General features: G+C 45.1%; 1 long non-coding RNA gene across 1 annotated transcript in view; it reads left to right on the plus strand.

Annotated features, from left to right (window-relative positions):
• The window catches only part of LOC103306280 (uncharacterized), a 38,780-nt gene extending 21,746 nt beyond the window's left edge, over window positions 1-17,034 (plus strand). Inside the window, exons 2-3 of the long non-coding RNA XR_509104.4 lie at window positions 6,766-6,860; window positions 16,898-17,034. This is a non-coding gene — a long non-coding RNA (uncharacterized LOC103306280). The remainder of the gene's footprint in view (window positions 1-6,765; window positions 6,861-16,897) is intronic.
• Window positions 17,035-19,264: the final 2,230 nt, after the last annotated feature.

Raw genomic sequence — 19,264 nt, forward strand, 5'->3', positions numbered from 1 at the left:
GCACAGGCAATAATTTATAAGCTTTCTTAGCATAAACCTTGGTCAGAGTAAAACTCATTTGCATGTTAAAGGATTTTTCCCTAGGAGCTGGGGCCTGCTTTTCTGAGTTAACATGCCAGTCTCTTTCAGCCATAACCTGTAACGCTCCCATCTTCTCAATATTTCCTTATCTCCCAATAAAATCCATCTATATGAAAGATTCTTTCGTGACAGACAAGAGCTGATCTGTCACACATAGTTCTGGAATAGCCTGGCTGGTGTGAATGTAAACAACTGGCCTCTGCTGGATTGTTCAATGGTGTGTGATAGAACATTAGGGTTAGAAGGGACCTCAGGATGTCATCTAGTCCCACCCCCTGCTCAAAGCAGGACCAATCCCCAGTGGTCCTCTCAAGGATTGAGCTCATAACCCTGGGTTTAGCAGGCCAATGCTCAAACCACCAAGCTATCCCTCTCCCCTTGAGCCCTATCATGAGCCCTATCGTGCTGACAGTTGATGGAGATTCTCATTTAGTTCAAGAAGCTGGGGGATGTGCTTTGGAAAAGGACCTGGGGGTTATCTCTGCTGTCGTCATGGAGTTCTAAATGGCCGTAAGGTGCAGAACTAGGAATACCGTGACATCCCAGGTAGCGAGGGACGTGTCACAATGTTTTGATTTTCCATTCACATGCGTCTGACGAAGTGGGCATTCACCCACGAAAGCTTATGCTCCACTACGTCTGTTAGTCTATAAGGTGCCACAGGACTCGTTGTTGCGTTTTACAGATCCAGACTAACACGGCTCCCCCTCTGATACTTGACTCCATTCCTATGTGGGCTTGTCGGCCATTCCTGGCCGTGTCTGAGTATTACGTGCCGGTGCAGAGAAGTACACAGCCGCGCAGAGCAATGGTTACACAGCAGCACTGCCCGAGTTCCCTAAGCACAGGGCTTGGTGTTTTGAATGTCATACATCACTCACAACTGGCAGCAAGAATTCCTCCCGGACATGGCTCTCATTTCCCTGCAACACTGTAAGCGACAGGGATCACACATACCTTTTACATGAGAGGTGAACAGGGAAGCTTTATTTAAACACTGCAAAAGAGACTATTAAAATATAACTGCTCAAGATCCCTAATTGGTAACAGTCTAGCATATGTAGACTTAAACATTATTAAAGGAGATTAAAGATGTGGAAGGCATTTCAGCTCACAGCCGCCAGATTTAAGGGCTTTAAGAAGATAGGCAGGGGCTGATTATGGGATTTCTAGCCAGCTAGCTGTAGATAAAGGTAAAGCTGATTTGATTTGGAGACGCGATGAAATATTGCCTCAAACAAAAGCATTAATTAGAGCAGGTAGCTGCATCTTGTTATACCGAGGAAGAAAGCCTGCCGGTGAACTCACATGCAAAGCAGGGAAGAGCATTATTGTAAACCAACTTGCCAACCTAGGAAGGAGGGCTTTAAACTAGGTTCAAAGGGGGCAGGTGACAAAAAGCCCCCAGGCACATGTAAAAGAAAAAGTGACCTTAACAGAGGGTTGGAGGGGGACATGGAAAATTACAATTGGGTCATAGGAGTAACAAGAGAGAAATCAGTGGGCAAATTTGCTCAACATCTTAGACATCTATACACAAATGTATGGAATTTGGGGAATAAACAGAAAGAACTGGAAGTATTAGTACATAAGCTAAATTATGACTTAACTGGCACTGCAGAGACTTGGGGGGGATAAGTCTCATGACTGGAATATTGGTGCAGAGGGGTACAGCTTGTTCAGGAAGGACAGGTAGGGTAAAAAGAGAGGTGGTATTGCATTCTACATCAAAAATATATATACTTGTTCTGAGGACAAGAAGGAGGTGGGAGGCAAACCAGTTGACAGTTTCTGGGTAAATATAAAAAGTGTATAAATAGTGATGTCACCATGATAGGGGTCTACTATAGATAACAAATCAGGAAGAGGAAGTGGATGAGGCATATCTAGAACAAACCGAAATATCCAAACCACAAAAGCTCGTAATAATGGGAGACTTAAATACAGCCAAACAAAATTTTCAATAAGTTCTTGGAATGTACCGGGGACAACTTTTTGCCCCAGAAAGTAGAGGCAGCAACAGGGGAAAAAAGTCAGTTTAGGATTGATTCTGACCAACCAGGAGGAATTGGGAGCGAATCTGAAGATGGAAGGCAATTTGGGTGAAAGTGATGATGAAATGATAGATTTCATGATTCTAAGGAAAGGAAGGAGAGCAGCAGACAAAGGCCAATGGACTTTTAAAAAGCAGACTTTAGCAAACTCAGAGAATTGGTAAGTAAGGTCACATGAGCAAAAAATCTAAAGGAAAAAGGAGTTCAGGAGAGCTTGAAGTTTCTCAGGGAGACAGTATTAAAGGCACCACTGCAAACTACTCTGATGAGAAGGAAAGATAGGAAGAATAGTAAGAGGTCAATATAGCCCTATCAGGAGCTCTTTAATGACCTGAAAATCAAAAACGGAATCCTACAAAAAGTGCAAGGCATGGACAAACTGCTAAGGAGGAATACAAAAGAATGTCACAAGCATGTAGGAACGAAATCAGAAAGGCTAAGGCACAATATGAGTTACATCTAGCCGGGGACAAAAAAGGCAATAAGAGGTTCTTTAAATACCTTAGAAGCAAGAGAAAGAAGGCAAGCGTAGGCCCTTCACTTAGCGGGGAAGGAGAGCTAGTAATCGATGACCTCAAGAAGGTGGAGGTGTTTAATCCCTATTTTGTTTCACAAAATCAACGAGGAGTCCGGTGGCACCTTAAAGACTAACAAATTTATTTGGGCATAAGCTTTCGTGGGTAAAAAACCCACTTCATGAAAGCTTATGCCCAAATAAATTTATTAGTCTTTAAGGTGCCACCGGATTTTGTGGATACAAACTAACAGGGCTACCCCTCTCATTTTGTTTCAGTCTTCACTAAAAAGCTTAACGGTAACCAGATACTCAAGACAATTCATACTAACAACAAGGGGGAAGGAACACAAACCAAAATAGGGAAAGAGCAGGTTAAAGAATATTTAGATAAGTTAGATGTATTCAATTCAGCAGGGCCTGTTGAAATTCATATCGGGTACTTAAGCAATCTCAGAGCCATTAGCAATGATCTTTGAGAACATCTGGAGGACAGGAGAGGTCCCAGGAAACTGCAGAAGGGCAAGCATCATACCTATCTTTAAAAAGTTGAACAAAGATGACCCCGGGGAATTATAGACCTGTCAGCCTAACTTCGATACCTGTAAAGATACTCAAACAAATCAGTTTGCTATCACCTGGAAAATATGTTATAAATACAAATCATGCCAAACCAATCTAATTTCCTTCTTCAACAGGACTACCTCTGTAGTGGACAAGGGGGAAGCAGTAGATGTGATATCTTATGTTTAGTAAGGCTTTTCACCCAGTACCACATGATAGTCTCATAAGCAAACTAGGGAAAAATGATCTAGATGAAATTACTATAAGGTTGGTGCACAACTGGTTGAAAGACTGTACTCAAAGTATAGTTATTGATAGTTCAGTCTCAAACTGGGAGGGCATATCTAATGGGATCCCGCAGGGATCAGGCCTGGGTCTGGTACTAGTCAATATTTTCATTAATGACTTGGCTAATGGAGTGAAGAATATTCATATTACAAAATCTGCAGATGACACGAAGCTGGGAGGGGTTGCTAGCAGTTTGGGAACCTATATTAGAGATCAAAATGATCTTGACAAATTGGAGAATTTGTCTGAATTCAACAAGATGTAATTCAATTAAGGTAAGTGCAAAGTACTCTGGGTTTGGGGGGGGCTCAGGGCTGGGGTAGGGGGTTGAGGTGTGGGGGGGGGTCAGGGCTCTGGGCTGCGGTGCAGGCTCTGTGGTGGGGTCGGGGATGAGGGGTTTGGGGTGCAGGAAGGGGTTCCAGGTTTGGGGGAAGGCTAAGGGCTGGGATAGGGGGTTGGGGTGTGGGAGGGGGTCAGGGCTCTGGGCTGCGGTGCAGGCTCTGTGGTGGGGTCGGGGATGAGGGGTTTGGGGTGCAGGAAGGGGTTCCAGGTTTGGGGGGCTGAGGGCAGGGGATTGGGGTTGGGGCATGGACTTACCTCTGGCGGCTCCAGGTCTGCGGTGCAGACGGGGTGCAGAGGCAGGCTTCCTACCTGTCCTGGCACTGTGGGCCGCACTGCACCCCGGAAGCAGCCAGCAGCAGGTCTGGCTCCTAGGCGGAGGTACACAAGTGGCTCTGCACAGCTCTCACCCACAGGCACCGCCCTCCTCCCCCCCCTCCCCCCATGGCACCCCTGCCTAGAAGCTGGACCCACTGCTGGCCGTTTCTGGGGCCCAGCACGGTGTCGGAGCAGATAGGCACTAGCCTGCCTTAGATGGGCAGCACCGCCGACGGGACTTTTAACATCCCGGTCAGCAGTGCTGACCGGAGCCTCTGGGTCACTGAGCAAGGCGACCCAGGGCCTTTCGGGTCGGGAGTCAGTATTGGGTCGCAACCCGAACTTTGAAAAAAACTGGGCTATGGGGTGCTATGCCCTTGTATTCAACGGCATGCTGGTATCTAACCCTGCCTGCCCCAAACCTGTCAAACCAAGGTGTGGATTAAGCCCTACATTTGTAGCTGTTGCGTTCCTGCGCTGGCTCTGAACAATGTGAATGAATTGGTAATAATCAAAATATAGAAAAAATATTAGAATTACAAATATTTACAGTAACCTCTGTGCCTCAGTTTCCCACCATACTCATAGAATCTTTTGGAAAGATTGGAAGAAAGGCGATTTTGTCATTGCACAGCATTATTAAATCTCCCATCGTCTGTTCCCTCTGGATCTGCGTCACTACCTTATAAATTAATATCCAAAAGACCTCAGTTGCCATCCGGCTACAACTGGCTCCTGCTCCTCTCGAATCGTGCCCTTACTAATTAACGTTTGTTAAGACCACTGTTTTCTTCCATCTTTGGGAATGGGTGGGGGTAATACCATGTCTGAGCCCCCAGAATCATATGTGCTCATGCCCCTAGCATGAGGGGGAAACCATGCCCAGAGGAGACCCTCCAAGTGGATCCTTTGGGATTATACCCAGTTAAAAAGACCAGGAGTACTTGTGGCACCTTAGAGACTAACAAATTTATTTGAGCATAAGCTTTCGTGGGCTACAGCCCACTTCAGCAGATGCAGAGAATGGAACATATAGTGAGGAGATATATATACACATTCAGAGAACATGAAAAGGTGGGAGTTGCCATACCAACTCTAAGAGGCTAATTAATTAAGATGAGCTATTATCAGCAAGAGAAAAAAAACTTTTGTAGTGATAATCAAGATGGCCCATTCCAGACAGTTGACAAGAAGGTGTGAGGATACTTAACATGAGGAAATAGATTCAATTTGTGTAATGATCCAGCCACTCCCAGTCTCTGTTCAAGCCCAAGTTAATGGTATCTGGTTTGCAAATTAACTCCAGTTCAGCAGTTTCTCATTGGAGTCTCCTTGTTAGTCTCTAAGGTGCCACAAGTACTCCTGTTCTTTTTGCAGATACAGACTAACACGGCTGCTACTCTGAAACCAGTTAAACAGATTATGCTAGACACTGAGGGCCAGATCCTCCAGTGGGGTGTGTTGGCGTAGCTCCACTGGAGGCAATGCAGCTACACCACTTTATACCAGCTGAGGATCTGGCCCAAAGACTTTAGCTGCAGAGGAAAGAGAAAAGCGGGTAACATGTCAGAAATACTAATTGCATATCCAAACTCCATTTAAAGTTTAATTCGCAAATCTGTCACTTGACAGCTCTCACATAATTCCCTTCTGGATGACTGTTTTAAAGAGATTGCTACTGTTTTATCTAGCAAACGTCAAGTCACAGAGACACAGTCAATCACAGATTCACAGTGCAGCAATTAGCAACAGAAAGACTTATTAGTTCATCTTAACATTCCTTTGCCTTTGTAGGACTGTTCCCCTTAGTATTTCATTCAACCTACTTTTAAATGGACCAAGCAGTGGATTTTCCTCCATTCCCTTTGGTGGCTATTCCACCACATAAATGTCACTAACAGTGTTTTTTTTTCTGCTCATCGCCTTAGATATTCTGTGGCCACTAGTGTCTCATCACTCCTAGTTATGCGTGGAGCAACACGTACAATTCCTCCCCCTCCTTATGGTTCATGGAATTTCAAATGACAATTTGGCATCATACATATTGGTCCAGATTCCCATCTCATTACTCACGCTTATTCCACATATAGGCCCATCCATTTCACTGGCGCTACTCATGGAGCAAGGCAGTTGTCATAGGACTAAGGCTATCAGAATTGGGACCACTGAGACGAAGGCCGGTCTTGTGTTTCTGGCACTGGGCTGGGAATAGGAGATTTGGAGTCCGTTGGGATGATTAGCTCCCATGTGCTTGTTTGGCCAGCCGCAGCCCAATTACTACTTTCAGCCTTTCCGTTTCAGGTCCTCAAGCATTGTTGTTGTTCATCAATAAAACCCCTTCACTTTGTATGAAATGGAGGTAAATAGCAAATAAGGCCCTGATTCAGGAAAGCACATGCCTCCGTGCATTCCTGAATCAGGGCCTAAACCAGCCATAAAGAACTCTGCTACCCCTTCTCCTTTTAAACTCACAGTGAAACAAATTATGAACAACACACCTGGAAACACAATAACAGCACGCTGCAGGAAGCCATGCCCCACCCTAAACTGCACTTTGTATTGACTGCATCGAATGAGTTCTTATGTTCTTTTCTTTATTGCTCTTAGGATCTTCCTTTTGCTGGCCCTGCACACTTGCAGAGATATATGGGAAATAAGCAAACATGATGTAATGGTTACAGCACAGGACTTTGAGTTACTAGGTAAGTCATTTAACCTCTCTGTCACCAAGTCTCTCAGCCTGTAACACAAGAATCATGGTTGGCTTTTGATTGTTTTAAAAAAATAGTGTAGTGGGGGTGTGGTGTGGGGCTCACTCACCTCCAGAGCACACCCTCTTGCTAGGGTGTTGAGTTACAAGAGTTCTTCCATTGACCTCCCCGGCACATGTGTGCACATGTAACCACCACACCCACACTCTGTCCCATCTAGTGGCACCAAGACCACTTAGAGAGAGAGATTAAGGAGTCTGCTACAGCCTTAGTTAAGGGGCATATGGCTTTTAGCTCATGCAGTAGAGGCTAATGCATTTAGCTCCAGAGGTTTCCCGGTTCAATCCTGCCCGCCAACAACCAGGATCTGTCAATGTTACAAGTGGGGGCTCGTCCGGGATTTCAGCTGGGAAGTCTCTGAAACTCGGGATGTGCTTCCTCAGCTAGGGGAAGTATGTAACCCACACACCTCCTGGGGGTGGTGTTCTGTCCCCTCTAGTGGCACCGAGACCACTGAGAGAGATTAATTAGTCTACTACAGCCTTAGCTAAAGGCCATGTGGCTTTTAGCTCATGCAGAGGCTCATGCATTTAGCTCCAGAGGCCCCAGGTTCGATTCTACCCACCGATGACCGGGGTCTGTCGGTGCAACACACACTCCTAATTCAGACCCCTTTTGGGGTAACAAAAGGTTAACTGAAGTCCAAAGTCCCAACAAATCAGCCTGGAATCTTCTCTCCAGCTCCAGTGGCTGGTCTTCACCGAATCCTGGATCTGGGGCCTTAATAGGAACAGTGTAGTTTCTTCCCCACACTGAACGCAGCCTTTTATGATGCCCTGGCAGCCATAGGGTTTTCCTCTGACCCTGTTAGTCCCAATCCCTTTGGCTGAGACGCAACTAATTAATTACAGCATTGGGGTTGCAAATGTCACTAACTCACTTTTAACCCTCTCTGGCCTGTGTTGGGGTTTCACCCCATTACCGGGAGGCATCTTTATCGAGTGTTTTGAGTGTGGGTTCGGAGACAGAACATCTAGGTTCTATTCCTAAACTTTTGGCAAGTCACCTATGAACCTCTCCAGGCCATGGTCTCCCATAATTTCTTACTTTTGGAAAGGTCAGAAGAAAGGGATGGTGTAACTGACCAGTATTAAATTTCCTGCCTACTCCCTCTGTATTTGGATCACTGCCTTGTAAATTATTAATAGCCAAAAGGTCCCAGTTGCCATCCAAATACATGGTTTTAATTATGTTATAATTTGTTAATTATAGGAAAACAACCTGGGGTTTGACAGGACTTTTGCCATTTTGTCAAACCCATCAACCCCGGGATAGGCGCTTATGCCCATTATCCATCGCAGCACCGCAACATTATGTTCAAAAAAATTGCTGACCAGGCCTGAGGTTGTAATTTAGTTCATTTCTTTGCTGATAAGGATCATTAAACCCATCCTAACGACCTCGAGGAAATAAGCAGTTGCAGATGCTGGATGTTTCGACCATGATGCTAAATTTCCAAAGGTGACCTGTGATTTTGGGTGCTCAACTTGAGGCCTGATTTTCAGAAAACGTCAAGCACCCAAGAGTTTCCATTGACTTCAGTTGAAATTGTGGGACTTCCAGAACTTCCAGAACTTCTGGAAATCATGGTTCCTAAATATCAAACTGGTTACCCAAAATACAGAAAAAAAGAAGGCAGCAAAAAAAAAATAAAAAAAAATAAAATAAAAGCAAAACAACAACAACAACAAAAACCAACAACACATTATTGGCCACTCCTGATTGAGTTCAATGGGAGTTAGGCACCTAGGCATTTTAAAAAATCCTACTTGTCTCCTATCTGCATCTGTTGGCACCTAAGTACCTTTAAAAATCTGGGTCTTGCCTCCCAGTCTAAAGCCCACACTACAGAATCTCCTCTTCTATTTGCAGGAATACAACACTCCCTCTTTGCTATTTTAAGCTTCCATTGCTATTGTCAGTTTCCTTGGCAGCAGGAAAGCGGCCAGGGCAAAGTGTAGAAGTAAACATGGATTAGAGCAATTTGTGAAAACTGTGGGTTTCTCTTGTCTCCACTTTAGTGGTCAACAGCAATGCAGCCACACTGATCATCTGGTACTGATAGCTGATCTGGGGCTGTTCCTTAATGTAGACAAGGCCTTAGTGGATATCTTGGCGAGGTCAAATTTGGTGGAGGGATGGGCAAATGGCAAAGGATCAAGAATAGAGTGATGAGGAAGAAGTCTAGGAAGAAGGAGTAAAAGCACCAGGGGTGAAATCCTCGCCTTGTTGAAATCAAAGGCAGAACTTCCATCAACTTCAGTGGAACCAGGATTCATCCCAGGACGTTGGCTGCAAAAGGCACAGGGAGATGAGATCAAGGCATTGCAGGGAAGGCAGTGGAGTAAAGGATTGCCAGAAGGTAGATACTAAACACAGATAAATTGTGATGATGATTATACAAAATGGAGTGGATTAAAAATATACTTGTAATAAAAATGTTCTTTATAAAGCACCAGCTCCCAACCAAGGTATACCGTTAATGCAGTCAAAATATCACTAAAATCCCACACAACAGAAGGCAAAGGAAATATTTTAAAGCTGAAATCCCATTCCCCTTGAAGACATGTGTCGTCCATTTGTGCCAGCATATGTCTCTGGGGTTTTTTTTCTATTTCCCACTTTGCTTCTGTCTAAGGAATTTCACTTGCAAAAGCGGCAGGGCAGCTACGAAAGCAAGAGGCTGCTTCTGAGTGCCAAGACTTGGGCTTAAGTGTGGCTGAAAGATCAGCCATCAGGTCAGTTTCAGTTCTCATGAAGTCAGACATAGGTTCATAGATTCTAGGACTGGAAGGGACCTTGAGAGGTCATCGAGTCCAGTCCCTTGCCCTCATGGCAGGACCAAATACTGTCTAGACCATCCCTGATAGACATTTATCTAACCTACTCTTAAATATCTCCAGAGGTGGAGATTCCACAGCCTCCCTAGGCAGTTTATTCCAGTGTTTAACCACCCTGACAGTTAGGAACTTTTTCCTAATGTCCAACCTAAATCTCACTTGCTGCAGTTTAAGCCTATTGCTTCTTGTTCTATCCTTGGAGGCTAAGGTGAACAAGTTTTCTCCCTCCTCCTTATGACACCCTTTTAGATACCTGAAAACTGCTATCATGTCCCCTCTCAGTCTTCTCTTTTCCAAACTAAACAAACCCAATTCTTTCAGCCTTCCTTCATAGGTCATGTTCTCAAGACCTTTAATCATCCTTGTTGCTCTTCTCTGGACCCTCTCCAATTGCTCCACATCTTTCTTGAAATACAGTGCCCAGAACTGGACACAATACTCCAGTTGAGGCCTAACCAGCACAGAGTAGAGCGGAAGAATGACTTCTTGTGTCTTGCTCACAACACACCTGTTAATACATCCCAGAATCATGTTTGCTTTTTTTGCAACAGCATCACACTGTTGACTCATATTTAGCTTGTGGTCCACTATAACCCCTAGATCCCTTTCTGCCGTACTCCTACCTAGACAGTCTCTTCCCATTCGGTGACTATTCAGGAGCATGGGACTAGTAAAGCTGCAAGGTTGGTACGAAATCACTAACTAGACCTGACATCTGCAATGTTAATGGGCTGCTAAGTTCATAACATGTCCACAAGCAAGTGATTGCTCACTTACGTTGCACAATTTCGAGGTGTGGCGCACAGTGAGTCTTCCTCTTTCTTAGTGAACTTGCTAAAGGATTAAAAAATTGAAAATTGCATAAAGAAATCTGCCACACTGTACGATTCTGCACCAGTGCATGTATATATACACAGACACACACAGACACAGACACACTGGTGCAGAATACACCAAAGTACAGACATTGAAAAATGTAAACATTCATTACAAAGTTGCCTGGAGACAGGCAAAAATCACTCACTTCTGGGTGAGATTTTCATCCCTTTTTTAGTTGGATCCCAGTCCTGCAGCCATAGAACTGGTCAGAAAATGCATTTCATTTTCCACAAAACATTTCAAAACATGTCACGCCTTGAATTGTTTCAATTTGTTTTGAAAAACCGAAAGCCTGAATGCCACCAAAATAACTTGGTGTTTGACAATCAAAACCTGAACGTTTTCAGCTGTCCACAGATACCTGAAAAATTTGGATGGAAAACATTGTCTCACAAAATTCTGTTTACTCACAAAGCCATTATTGGGGGAGGGGTGGAAAGGAGAGAGAGGAATGAGATGAAAGTCGTGACTGAATGAAAACCAATACAAATTAAAGTTATAAAACTGAGTAGTTGGGAGAAACTGACTGATCAACTTGTTCCGCCTCCAGCGGCGGGAAAATCTGGTGGCCTGAGGCGAAGGGCAAGGCTAAATCCTGGAGCATCCCGTGTCATTGGACCACCTCCCAGTTCCACAGATGAGGGAGTGTTAGGGATAAATGAGGAGAGAACATGCAGCAGAAACAAATTAAAACTGCCATTTCATTGCCCACTTGTTACATTTTCAAACAAGCACGCATGTGCTTTCTCCCATGTTGCCCCTCACCGTTGGGAGCAGCTCCCTGTAAACAGCCACAAAGCTACCTCATTGACGTCCTACAAATCCCCTCTCAAAATTCTCCTTTGCCGCAATGTCTGCAACCCCTTCCCAAAACTTGGCAGCATTAGGCACCTGATGTGCCAAGACTATTGCCTGCCATGCTAACCAATATTGTCTCATTGTTTCCTTGTGCTCCCTCATCTGTCTGCATCCATCTGTTGTCTCTCATCTTATATTTGTATAGTTATATCTTTGGGTCTGGGGCTGTTTTGTACAGCGCCTAGCACAATGGGGTCCTGACCCATGACTAGCGATGCTAAGCACTAGTGCAATACAAATAGTAATACATGCTTTTTACAGAGTTACAAAAAACAATTACAGGAACAGGGTCTATGTAATATTCCGCCTTCCTTTCATGTGTTTTTGTAATGGATTTTAGTAAGTCATTTATTAAAGAGTCTCACCAAACCTTACATAGAAACCTAATTCCAACTGGTTTGGATAGGACCACTGTTGCATGGACTGAGAATTAGCCAAAGGCTTGTAAACTAAAGGGTAATGGTATATGGCAAGTTGATAGATGTCTGAAGAACGACAGGGTTGGCGTTACTTCCTGGCTTTCTCAGGCCACATCCTCCCGATTGTCTAGTGGAACTGGCTGGTAGTGGAACAAAGTGTATATTTATAGCTGCCTGGAGTTCTGGGTTTGTTCAAAGCAGAGACAGCTGGAGCACGATCCTCTGCATGCTGCCCTGCTCATGTGTCTCAACCCTGAGCCGGTGGCAGGACTTCTGGTGGAGAGGATGAGACACCAAACACCAAGCAACACATGCTAGGCGCATTTCTGAATGCACTGCTGGAAGGCACTCAGCTACCAGGGTGAGGAGTGCCATAGAAGAACCTAAGTAGAATAATGGCAAGAGGGTAGTTTAGTCTTTGTGCCTATCTTCAGTCTTTGGCCTCTCAGCTGAGCGCTAATTGTGAGAGTGCCTCTGTGATACAGGGACTTGCTTTATTTGAACGGGACCCAGCCCACTAACTCATTTCACATAGGTGAGCAGGCAGCCGTCAAAGAGCAGTGATGATCCCAGGCTGGATGTCCATTGGCAATCTGCAGGAGAAAGGCTCTGCATTCCCTCCCCCGGTCAGATTCTTTTCGAGATAGTGTCCTATTTTTACCGGCAGCAGCCTGGAAATAGAATGAACGCAGACCGAGTTAAAACGCATACCAAGCTATGCCTGTAATCCCTTGGCTGGCATTGGTTCAAATGTGCATGAGTGGAGAGCCATTGCCAGGCCAAAAATGGTAGAATTTTAGTCTATAAAAAAAGTAGAATAACCAGCCTAACGGTCTTTGGAAACGACCGTGAGAAAGAGCTTTGTTGTGGTAGAACTGACAAGACTGAAATGTGTCATTGTATAAAAGGGCAGATCAGAGGATTACATGGCATAATGAGGCTCAGCAAAGTGGCAGATGGTAGTGGTGCTGGGTTGGGTGGAGGGGTAGGACCACCCACGAGCTTCCAATGATATTTGGGTGTTTCGGATGTGAGGTACGCCTGAGGTTGGTCCTGAGCGACTCTCATGGTAGAGAAGAGACAGAACTCAGCTGCAAGGAATTTAAAAACAAGTTCTTTGGGCTTGTATACATACTAACTATACCAGTATACAGGTGCTTATACCAGTATAGCTATTCCTATATGGGACGGGGGAATAAGTGATGCTGGTATGAGGCAGCTTTATACTGGTCTTTCTGATTTCACCCTAGGGGTGGTACCGGTATCAAATATTTCAGCAAAAAGAAATCACACCCCTGACTGAAATAGTTATACAGGAACAAATAGTATGTGGAGACCAGGCCTTATATTGTGAATGATGGGTGGGTTTCGAGCTGTCCTACTTCATAGAGGTGTATGATTATAGTGCTGCCTCATAGGAGCAAAAGAGAGTCTCATTGTCATCAATACTATGGTTTCTGTAAATGCCATAAGATTTCCTTGAGCAAAATTTGGCACAAGAGCGAATTTCTCAATGAATTATTATTATTAATTATTTGTATTGTGGTAGCACTTATAAGCCTTAGTCATGGACCAGGACGCCTGTGATAAATGAAGGGGGGGAGCTCCCTTTTATGGACACCCAGCCAGCCAGTTAGCTATAAACTGGTAGCTGTTCTCTACTTGCTTTACCTGTAAAGGGTTAAAAAAGTCTCCAGGTAAAGGAAAGGGAGTGGGCACCTGACCAAAAGAGCCAATGGGAGGGCTAGAACTTTTCAAAATGGAAAAAACACCCCTCCCCTTTGTCTGTTGTTGTTGTTCTCTGGAAAGAGGGGACAGAGCAGAGTCAGGACTGGGACACTGCTGTGGAAATCATCAGATCATACCTAGAACTACCCAGATGTGTAAGTAGATTAGGAAACGTCTAGAAAGACGCGATTAGGGTTATTTCTTTTATTTCCTTATGGCAGGTGGACGCCTCTGTGCTAATCCCGGATGCTTTTGTGTTGCTTGTAACCTTTAAGCTGGACCTCAAGAAGGTTATTCTTGATGTTTAATTTTTGTAAGTGGGTTTTTTAAATCTAACAAAAGCCTAAGTTCCAGATGTCTTTTCTTTCTTTTTGTTTTTTAATAAAATTTACCTTTTTTACTAACAGGATTTGGATCTCTGTGTCTTAAGAGGTTTGTGCACATGTTTTTAGTTAGCTGGTGGCAACAGCTGATTTCTTTGTTTTCCTTTCTCAGCTCTTCCCCGGAGAGGCGGGTGAAAGGGCTTGAGGATATCCCACAGGAAGGAATGTGCCCAGGGCCGCCCAGAAGGGGGGGCAAGTGGGGCAATTTGCCCCAGGCTCCGCAGGGGCCCCCACGAGAGTTTTTCTGGGGCCCTGGAGCGGGGTCCTTCACTCGCTCCGGGGGCCCCGGAAAACTCTCGTGGGGCACAGGCCCCCATAGCTTCTTCCGCTCCAGGTCTTTGGCGACAGTTCGGCGGCGAGGGGTCCTTCCGCTCCGGGACCCGCCACCGAAGTGCCCCGAAGACCCGCGGCGGTGGGTCCTTCCGCCCCGGGACCCGCCTCCAAAGTGCCGGGTCTTTGGTGGCAATTCAGCAGCGGGGGCCCCCTGCTGCCGAAGACCTTTTGTATTGGTATTTTAGGGTGGTTAATGAAAAATTTTGAAGAAAAAATATTTGATTGTCAAAAATGAATGGTGGGGGAGAAGAGGGGAAAAAAACAAATAAAATTGTGATTAAAAAATTGACACATTTGATTAAAAATGTCAAAACCTGACAACCTTCCACACAAGTGTTCAGTTAAAAATGCCATTTTTGGATGGAAAACACTTGTTTGGAAAATGTTGACTTGCTTTACTAAAAATATCAGAGAAGGCCACTGAGTCAGAGTCCCATTTACTTCATTGCACACAGTGCAGATTAAGAGATTTAAAATGTTTATTAAAAAACACCCAATGCTCCCCCTGATCTCCCCCAAAAAACCCCAAACAACCCAGGAATCTTAGTTTAGCCGCTTGGGAGAGAAATAAAGAGGGCAGCCTAAATTGTAGCTGGATCAGCCCATATGGTGTCTGTCTGCATAATGCTGCTCCTGTTATAGACTGAATGATACCAAGTGTGCTTGGCGCTGTACAAAACATAAAATGAAGATGTGGGGCCAGATAATTGTTTTTCATTCTGGCCCTTTTATGTTGCTTCAGTGGCACAGAAGGTCCAGAGAACAGTAAAATCTACCTAGCGGAGATTGGCATGAAGGAGATGAAGGAGCTCTCAGTTGGTGCAGAGAAGCTTGTCCCTATTACCCCAGTTGGCCACATTGGAGGAGACATGTGAGACTGAGGAGGGGGTGTGTCCAGAATTCACTGCGCTCCTACTATTCTTAGGGACCATAGTCAATTGGTGGAAGTTAGCACAATTCTGGGATTGCCCTAGCCTATAGATTCATAGATTCAAGGACTGGAAGGGACCTCGAGAGGTCATCGAGTCTAGTCCCCTGCCCTCATGGCAGGACCAAATACTGTCTAGACCATCCCTGATAGACATTTATCTAACCTACTCTTAAATATCTCCAGAGATGGAGATTCCACAACCTCCCTAGGCAATTTATTCCAGTGTTTAACCACCCTGACAGTTAGGAACTTTTTCCTAATGTCCAACCTAAACCTCCCTTGCTGCAGTTTAAGCCCATTGCTTCTTGTTCTATCCTTAGAGGCTAAGGTGAACAAGTTTTCTCCCTCCTCCTTATGACACCCTTTTAAATACCTGAAAACTGCTATCATGTCCCCTCTCAGTTTTATACACATGCTCAGATCTGCCCTGAGAAGCAGGGAACAATAACCTCTCCTGGACAGACTTTGTCTCTGCTGCAGCAAGCAGAGAATTTGGTCCCTGAGCAAAGGAACTTACAATCTGCGTTATCCGCCTTTGGTTAAACTGTGTGATTTAATGCCCAATGGCAGGGGCAGGATAGACAAGTGCAGTTTGCCTTCATCTTGCTTGGTAAGTGAGATGCCAGTCTCTTCTCGCTGCTGTACTGTAGTGCCCTGATCGAAACACGCGGTTTGCCACACACCATGTTTCTTCCATCTGGACTGCATTAAAATTGGTATGGGGCAGGAAAAAAAAATACAAACGCAATAAAATGTTTTCAATAGAAAATTAATTGGAAAATGCTGGATATTGTACGCTTCAGCTGCCGCTAATTGTACTAATTACAGTGACTGGTTCAAAGAGAAGGGACCGGGGAAGAACAAGAGCAACTCTCTTTCCTAAGACTGAAGGAGAAAGGCCCTGAAACACAGGAAATCTATCATAGACTTCTTGTGGGAGCTTGGGCAAGTCAAGTTGCTGCTCTGTGCCTCAGTTTCCCCATCTATAAAATGGGGATATTACCACTCCCTTTCTCTCTCTTTGTCCTGTTTATGTAGCGTGTATGCTCTTACCTAGCACAGAGAGCTGAGCCCTGCACGTACTATTTAATACAAACTGTACTAACCCTGTGATATTACAGCCGAAGTAGTAGGTTGTAGACCAAAGAACCTGCTTTAAATGAAAGCAATGCTTATATTACGCAGCTAATTAGATATGTCCCGTGATCAAGTGGCCAGGGCACAGGACGGGAAATCCAAGGACCTGAATGCTATTCCTAGCTCTTTCACTGACTTCAGGTGTGACTTGGAGCAAGTCATTTTGCTACTGTATCCCCGCCCACATTCTGTCTATACAGACTGTAATCACTCCAAGCCGGAGACTGTCTTTTAGTAGGGGTTGGTACAGCAACTTACAGAATGGGCCTTGATCTTGTTTGCAGACTTCAGGCCCTACCGTAATACAAAACCAATAATGCTAAAAACTCAAATAAACCATCTCCTTTGTTTTCTAAGTGATTTACAGTTATATTTCATATTAGATGCTGATTCCTCTTTGGACACTTGTCCAGCCCACCCTCCTACTCCCCATTCTGACAAGAGTTTTATATTTTGACAGTGAACTTGGGTCACACACAGAGAGGAGACAAGAGGGTCCAGGAAAAGATATTCATCAGTGACCTTCACTCTTACCTCCACTCTGCTGAACAGAACATGGTTTCAACACGCCAGGAGCAATTTTTTGTAAAGGATGAAAGGTGATTTTTGCTTATAACAAAGATGCCAGAGTGAGAGAATCTTCAACTGACCCTTAAAATGACAAAGAAAAAACCCATTTTAATGCTTATTTTTGGCAGGTGTGAAATGCAGCCAAGATAAAGTTGAATCTTCTTCAACTGGGACAAACTGGTGGAGAAGCTGTTATCCTGATTAACTGGATTTTTCCAATTAAAGGAAGAGATTTCACAAATAAAATCTAAAGCGCCTTCAAATAAATACTGCCCTGTACCTAATGCAAGATTTAAAACGATAGTCTCTGCATTCTGAACAGGGTCCTGACTACACTTGCCATTATTATTCAAATTATAATAATAGTGCGTAGGCGCCTCTGCCATGAACAAGGACCCCAGTGTACCAGGAGCTGTACAAACACAGAACAAACAGACCGTCCCCACCCCAATGAGTTTAGAATCTAGTAGTTTCCTGCCCTGGTTCAGTTGCCTCTCAAAGTGATAACTCTCCTCCATGAGTTATCGACCAGGAACTTTTCACACCAAATGCATGAGCGGCTGTTGTTGAGCTAAGGAACTGAAGAGGTACCGGGGTGACAGATTTTTCCAAGGTATTTAGGCATCTAAAGGTGCAGCTACCAACTACTGGGCTTTTCAAAAGCATCTAGGCACCTAACTCCCCTTGAAGTCAAAATTCAGCAGATTGATTTCAGAAGGAGTTAGGTGCCTAAGCTGTGTTGAAAATCTCACTAGACACTTGTCTGTGTAATCCCCCCGGTGAGTGTGTCTGCAGACTGGTATAGAGGGGGGCTTGCAATATACACTCCCCAGGGAGTTGCTTCTGCATCGTTAGGCACCTGAAAGCCTGTACAAATCCGTCCGTAAAACCCCTCCCTGGCGGCTGTAGAAGACTCATGAATCTCCTATGCAAACCTGCCACTGGGGTATGTAATGGTCTTCACTCAGGATCTGGTTGGGGAGCGTGGCCTAGTGGTCAGAGACACAACCCCTGACTGCCAAGGGGGATGTAGGGAGGGAAGCCCAGGCCCTCCCACTCCATCAGGCTCTGACCCAGGGCCCTTTGGGCTACCAGTGGTTTGGCAACCAAGGCTGCCCTCCCTGGGCCTCTTCCTCTCATACCCTTCCACCCCCAGGGTTGAACATAGAATATCAGGGTTAGAAGGGACCTCAGGAGGTCATCTAGTCCAACCCCCTGCTCAAAGAAGGATCAAGCCCCAATTTTTTTTTTTTGCCCCCGATCTCTAAATGGCCCCCTCAAGGATTGAACTCACAACCCTAGGTGTAGCAGGCTAATATTCAAACCACTGAGTTATCCCTTCCAGCTAGGGAGCCTAGTCCAAGATTTTTCATTGGTGAGGAAGTACAAACCAAAATAAGTAAGCGGGAGTTACCAATGTCCAGGGTCCACAGACGGGGGAAAGAGGGCTCCGTCCCTCTCTGATTGTCTCTGGGGTGGGTCATCCCTTCCCTCAGGGATGGCCCCTTTGGGCAGCTGTGTCAGAGCCTTTAGGCTTCCCTCTCTCTGCTCTGCTGGAGCTGTGGGCTGCCAGTCTGCTCACCTCCAGCTCTGCCACCCAAATCACCTAATTCTGTCCTTTAACTCCACCAGTAGATGGAACCTTTGCTGCAGGTGTGTCGGGGCTGGACTGGCTGAGCCCAAAATAACTCCTTAACCCCTCCTTGCCTAGTGTGGGGTTTGTACACCTCATCACAGGGTAACATGGGTTACCACAGCAACTGGTAACTATTGAAGCGTGTGTGGAATGCCCTTCCCACTTAGGGTGACCAGACAGCAAATGTGAAAAATCGGGACGGGGGTGGAGGGTAATAGGAGCCTATATAAGTAAAAGACCCAAAAATCGGGACTGTCCCTATAAAATCGGGACATCTGGTAACCCTATTCCCACTTCAGCCAACCATCACCCTCCTTTCTTTGCAGCCTTTTGATCTGTACTTTTCCCATCAAGACTACAAGAAGTGAGTTTATAATTAAAAGCAGGGAGGTGAGGAAGGGAGATAAATAAACACAAACCCACCTCACTAAGGCCCTGATTCAGCAAGGCATTTAACCATGTGCATAGTGTAAAGGTACGTCTACACTACCCACCGGATCGGCGGGTAGTGATTGATCTATCAGGGATCGATTTATCGCGTCTAGATAAAATCGATCCCCGATCGCTCTGCAGTCGACTCCGGAACTCCACTGCGGCGAGAGGCGGAAGCAGAGTCGATGG

Source organism: Chrysemys picta, chromosome 2, assembly GCF_011386835.1.
Source record: "Chrysemys picta bellii isolate R12L10 chromosome 2, ASM1138683v2, whole genome shotgun sequence".
In the NCBI taxonomy this organism is placed as follows: Eukaryota; Metazoa; Chordata; order Testudines; family Emydidae; genus Chrysemys; species Chrysemys picta.